The sequence below is a fragment of the Gouania willdenowi genome, chromosome 4, assembly GCF_900634775.1.
Source record: "Gouania willdenowi chromosome 4, fGouWil2.1, whole genome shotgun sequence".
NCBI lineage: Eukaryota > Metazoa > Chordata > Actinopteri > Blenniiformes > Gobiesocidae > Gouania > Gouania willdenowi.
This window is the reverse complement of record NC_041047.1, coordinates 39,071,513-39,077,934: the sequence shown is the minus strand read 5'-3', so window position 1 is coordinate 39,077,934 and position 6,422 is coordinate 39,071,513.

Below are 6,422 nucleotides of genomic sequence, written 5' to 3'. Positions count from 1 at the left end.
AAAAAAAGTAAAGTGGCTAAACCCACAACAAATGAATTATTGTCAAAAATAAAGTAAGATACAATTAAAAAGTAGGTATAAGTTGTAGTGACATGGATTCTTCTGACTGCTCCTAATTATTTGTATGTCATATAAAGATGTATGAGAACAGCATTAATGTCACCATATTTCCTCTCAGGGATCAATGATTTACTGAATTTGATCAGGTTTATTGATTACGTTTTTTTTTTATCAACTTTAATTTAAGTTAGGTTAATTTAAATTATCTTGATGACATTTCAGATCTTTATGATTAAACTATAGTTGCACGATACCCACGGTACCCCATGGTGCCAAATTATAATGGTTCCTACTATACTAGAAATTCTACACGACAGTATTACCATGGATTACGATACTACCGGTGCCAGTTTCCGCTACATAGCAGCCGCCGCTAGCCCTCTACTTTCGTCCCGGCTTCTCATTGCATGCTCCCTTATATGTAAACAAACCCATATGGCTACCACTGCAACCAAACTACACAGCTGCTGAATGATTGGCTGTTTACCTGTTACTGGTGACGTCCGGGGATATGATACCAAAGATGTCCAGGGTACTGCTAGTAAAACAAACTGTTGCTGTTAGTGCTGCCCTGGCCACCGAGAGGAAGAAATGGCATCTCATGTCTAGGAACAGTGATATCACCACACTCGAAACAGTGAAGGAGGTGCTTGGACCACTGCAACGGTTCACAGATGTTCTTAGCGGAGAGACACTCCCCACAATCTCTGCAGTTCAAGTGGTCATGTGGGACATATCCTCTTGCCTTGCTGCATCTGAAGATGATGACCCCCTGTGCCGTGAAATGAAGGAGAAAGTTCAAGAGGATCTCAACAAAAGATACGCAGACAAGGATTTACAAATTATTAACTGTGCCACTGTGCCTCGTTTCGAAGACACCTGAGGTGAAAGACCGTTTCATCAAGGACATCGAGGAGCAGGAGAATCAGCAACACACTGAGCCAGAGGCTGAAGTTGAGGTAGATCTCAACTCAAGGGGATCATGTCTGTGCTGAGTGTGTAAAGGGGTCCGCTGACAGCTAGAGTTTTTTTTGCTAGTTACTGCGATTTTAAACATAAGTTGTTGTTGACAATGTGTCGTTATTCATGGGAAAAATTAGGTGCATCCCTGGGATGCATGGATAGTGGATTTACTGCGTCCTTTCAGACGCAGGACGCGTACCTAGCAACATCACTGGACGCGGATATAAATACCAAATGTCTGTCGGACCTGTCGATTTCAGTTTTGCTCTGTCGGGTTCGGGTCAAAGCTTGAAGATTTATATCAAATCAAATCAAATGGTCTGTGCTTAAAAGCAAATCGGCACCACAAAAAGGCACACATCTGTCTATTATAAGACCTTACAGCTCACAGTGCATGTCAGAGCAAATGAGAATCATGAGGTCAAAGGAAATGTCTTTTTGTCCGTTTTTTGTTGCCATTGTAGTGTGATTCGCGAGTCATTTTGTGAATCTTCATCTTTTTTGGTGTAGTTTTTTTTTTTTTTATTTAACCTTTATTTAACCAGGAAAAAAATCCCATTGAGATTAAAAACCTCTTTTTCAAGGGAGTCCTGGCCAAGAGGCAGCAAAGTTACAACACTGAACAGAAATACATTTACATTACAATAAAATGACAGGATAACATAAGAATCAAATAAAACAATTACAGACAACTGAGGCAGTCTCAAATTCTCTCAGTTTCATTTTAAAAGCATTCAAGGATAAAAATTCAGTCAACTTCCAGTCTCTTTGCAGTGTGTTCCAAGCACAAGGAGCTGCATGTGCAAAGGCTTTTTTCCCCAGCTCTGTGCGGGCAAAAGGAACTGTGAGCAACAGCTGATCATTGGATTTCAGTGCATAAGTGTTCGTGCTTCTCTTAGTAAGTAATGTACAGATGTAAGAGGGCAGTAATCCAAGGAGAGCCTTATAAATAAAAGTAAACCAATGACACTGCCTCCTAGTGTACAGGGATGGCCATCCCACCCGAGAGTACAGCTCACAGTGATGTGTCTTGGCTCTACAGTTTGTGATGAACCTCAGAGCAGAATGATAAACAGAGTCCACCATCAGAAGACATGTACAAGAAGCATTCATATAAAAAAGGTCACCATAATCTAACACAGATAAGAATGTGGCAGAGACAAGGCGCTTCTTTACACCAAAAGAAAAACATGTCTTGTTGCGGAAGAAGAACCCTAGTTTAAGTTTTAATTTCCTCACAAGTTTGTCAATGAAAAGTTTAAAAGTGAGGGAATCATCAATTACGACACCAAGGTATTTATATTCATGTACCACTTCTATGACATTTCCTTCAAGAGTGGACACGACCGGGGGAGTTAGAGGCACCTTCTTATGATTAGAGAACAACATTAACTTTGTCTTCTCAGCATTGAGAACCAGTTTTAGATTAATCAGCGAATGCTGGACAGAAACAAAGGCTTTCTGCAGGGAATTAACAGCCTGTTCAAGAGATGATCCGAAGCAATAAATAATTGTATCATCGGCATAAAAATGCATATTAGCATCAGAAACATTTTCTTCGACATTATTAATGTACAAGATAAATAAGAGGGGCCCCAAAACAGATCCCTGCGGCACCCCCTTGTGAACAGTAACAAATTCAGAACAAAGGCCCTCGTATTTAATACACTGGGTCCTGTTTTCTAAATAATTTGAAAACCAAGCGACAGTGTGCTCCGACAGTCCAATGAGATGTAGCCTGCGTTTTAAAATAGCATGGTCTACAGTGTCAAAAGCTTTAGAGAGATCAATAAAGAGTGAAGCACAGTACTGTTTTTTATCAAGTGCTGCAATAATGTCATTTATCACCTTCATAGTAGCAGTGATAGTGCTGTGCTTTTTTCTGAAGCCTGATTGCAATTTAGAGAGGATTTCATTAGAATAAAGAAACTCTTTCAACTGACCACAGACAAGTTTAATGCATTTCTGTTGTCATTATGTGTATGTTTTTGTTGTTTGGTGTATTTTTCTGTAATGTATGTTTTCTGGAGTAATTTTGTGTATTTTTGGAGCCTTTTTGTATATTTTTGTGCATTTCTGTTGTCGTTTTGTGTACTTTTTGTATAAATATTGTTTTTTATTTTATTTTGTTTTTATTAATTTAGTTTATTTTCATTAGTGTGTGTGTCTGTGTGTGTGTGTCTACCTCCATCTCCTCCTTGGTTTATCGCTCACACGCACACATGTGCGTCAGTCGCGGGAATGCACATAATCTGTCACAGGTTGTTGAGAGATTAAAAAATGAGACCCGGAAGTACTACGAGAAATAAACGTTTTGCAACACCAAAGTCGCAACTCTCTCTCTAAACTGCTCTGTGTGCGTTGAACGTGTACATCCCGGCACTGTCACACACACGCGCATCAGCCGTATGTGTGTCTACAATTTAGCTGCTTGCATCTTAACACATAGAATAATATAAGCCGTGGAGCCGTGATGTGGACCAATACACTCACAAAAAAGTTTACATTCCTCTGTCTGAAGAACCAGATAGTTTGTGATAAGGTCGGCTATTGGCCGTCCCCACAGCCGCCACCCAGGAGGTAGTGGAGTCCGTGATCCGCGATTTAAAGGAAGTTTGGAATCACAAGAATAATTTGAAATAACAAGAAATATTAACTTAAATAACTTTTAGCAATACAAAAACGTTTGTAATAGTGGCCTTTTTTTAAACCCAAACAAACTGCGAAACAGTGATATCATATGACCCAGAACCGGAAGTAGCACGCTCAATACCGCACTCACTACCGGGAGGGAGCCGTAATCTTAAAATTAAAATGAACGTTTTGCAACGCCAAATTACTCCAAAATAAAGAATTCACACACTTGTGGTCTTTGGAAGCCGTTGACAAAGTTTCAGTTTAAACACATACAGGGTGTCTGCGGGGTCTTAAAAAGTATTAAAAGTTGATAAATCAATTGTTGTAAAATTAAGGCCATTAAAAAGTCTTAATCGGGATTTTTTGAGGTATTAAAGCTTTGACTCTGTTGCGTACTCTGAGCTAGATGGCCTTGGGACCGGACACGTATGGGTGCAACGTCACGGGACAGCGAATGTTTTGGCACTAAAACAGACAAGGAAAAGAAAAATGGGAGGAAGATTGCTGTTGGCCGCAGACAGCAGTAGCTGTCAATAGCATCTTTCTGTGGTCCGCCAGCAACACGACCACCGTGTAACATGACAGGTGAACTCGTCAACACAGCTATGACCGCAACCTCTGCTTCATTGTCTGCTGACATAAAGGTGGCTATGGGCGTCACGTCAATGTTGCGTGCTGAGGGTATCTGGTGTCTCACTGAACTCAAACAAAAGCATTTCTGATATTTTGAATTCGATGTTTCCATTCCGGATTTGGACATTGCTGACGTTCACCTGTGGCAACAACAAAACTGGATACGTCATGAGATTTGGGTGAGCACCGTACTTTAAGCAGGAAACACCAGCAGCGTAGGACGGAAGCTCTGTTAGCGGGGAAAGACAGAAGACCTCCAGCCCCTAGGACACGGGACATGCTAAAGGAGCTAATGCTAAAGGAGTTCATGCTAAAAGATCTAATGCTAAAAGTAGGGGTGGGTACCTCACGATACAATATGCGATACGATTATCTCACAATATGACGATACTGCGATTATTGATATATTGGTCAGAAATCAATCTACGATAATCTATGACATAACAAGAAAAAAAAAAGATTGAAAAATTACAATTTTTATTTTACATCTCTGAAAGACAATAAATTGAAAGTGTCCTTTGAACAGTGACACTATTTTAGTGCAACATTTCTGTAAATAAGTGTCAACATACCAATGTAAATGACTAAATATCTCCAATAGTGCTTTCTGTAAACAAAACCAGTGACACCATTGTAGTTCAATATTCCAGTAAACAATATATTGGTTCCTTCAACAAACGGTGACAAAATTTATGTGAAGACGTACCTTCACATTTTAGTGAAAAAGCAGAAAAGGTTTTTAAAAAATAAATAAATACATACTGGAGAGTGCTCCTTCTGGGGATTCCCGCGTTCTGCTGGGGGACTTCAACGCTCACGTTGGCAGCGACAGTGAGACCTGGAGGGGCGTGATTGGGAGGAAATGCCCCCCTGATCGGAACCTGAGCGGTGTTTTGTTGTTGGACCTCTGTGCTCGTCACAGATTGTCCATAACAAACACCATGTTCAAGCATAAGGGTGTCCATATGTGCACTTGGCACCAGGACACCCTAGGCCGCAGTTCGATGATCGACTTCGTAGTCGTGTCATCGGACTTGCGGCCGCATGTCTTGGACACTCGGGTAAAGAGAGGGACGGAGCTGTCAACTGATCACCACCTGGTGGTGAGTTGGCTCCGATGGCGGGGGAGGATGCCGGTTAGACCTGGCAGACCCAAACGTATAGTGAGGGTCTGCTGGGAATGCCTGGCAGAGTCTCCCATCAGAAGGAGCTTCAACTCCCACCTCCGGAAAAACTTCAACCGTGTCTCGGAGGAGGCGGGGGACATTGAGTCCGAGTGGGCCATGTTCCGTGCCTCTGTTGCTGAGGCAGCTGATCGGTGCTGTGGCCGCAAGGTAGTCGGTGCCTGTCGTGGCGGCAATACCCGAACCCTTTGGTGGACACCGGGGGTGAGGGATGCCGTCAAGCTGAAGGAGTCCTACCGGGCCTTTTTGGCCAGTGGGACTCCGGAGGCAGCAGACAGGTACCGACGGGCCAAGCGGGGTGCAGCCACGGCGGTCGCCGAGGCAAAAGCCCGGACATGGGAGGAGTTTGCTGAGGCCATGGAGAACGACTTCCGGACGGCTTCGAAGAGATTCTGGACCACCATCCGGCGTCTCAGGAGGGGGAAGCAGTGCACCGTCAACACTATGTATGGTGCGGATGGTGCGCTGTTGACCTCGACTCGAGACGTTGTGGATCGGTGGGGGGAATACTTCAAAGACCTCCTCAATCCCACCGACACGCCTTCCAATCAGGAAGCAGGGCCCAGGGACCCGAGAGTGGGCTCTCCTATCTCTGGGGCTGATGTTGCCGAGGTGATTAAAAAGCTCCTCGGTGGCAGGGCTCCGGGGGTGGATAAGATCCGCCCGGAGTTCCTCAAGGCCCTGGATGTTGTGGGCTGCAACGACTCTGCAACATCGCGTGGACATCGGGGGCAGTGCCTCTGGATTGGCAGATTGGGGTGGTGGTCCCCCTTTTTAAGAAGGGGGACCGGAGGGTGTGTTCCAATTATAGAGGGATCACACTCCTCAGCCTCCCCTGTAAGGTCTATTCAGGGATACTGGAGAGGAGGGTCCGCCGGATAGTTGAACCTCGGATTCAGGAGGAGCAATGTGGTTTTCGTCCTGGCCGTGGAACTGTGGACCAGC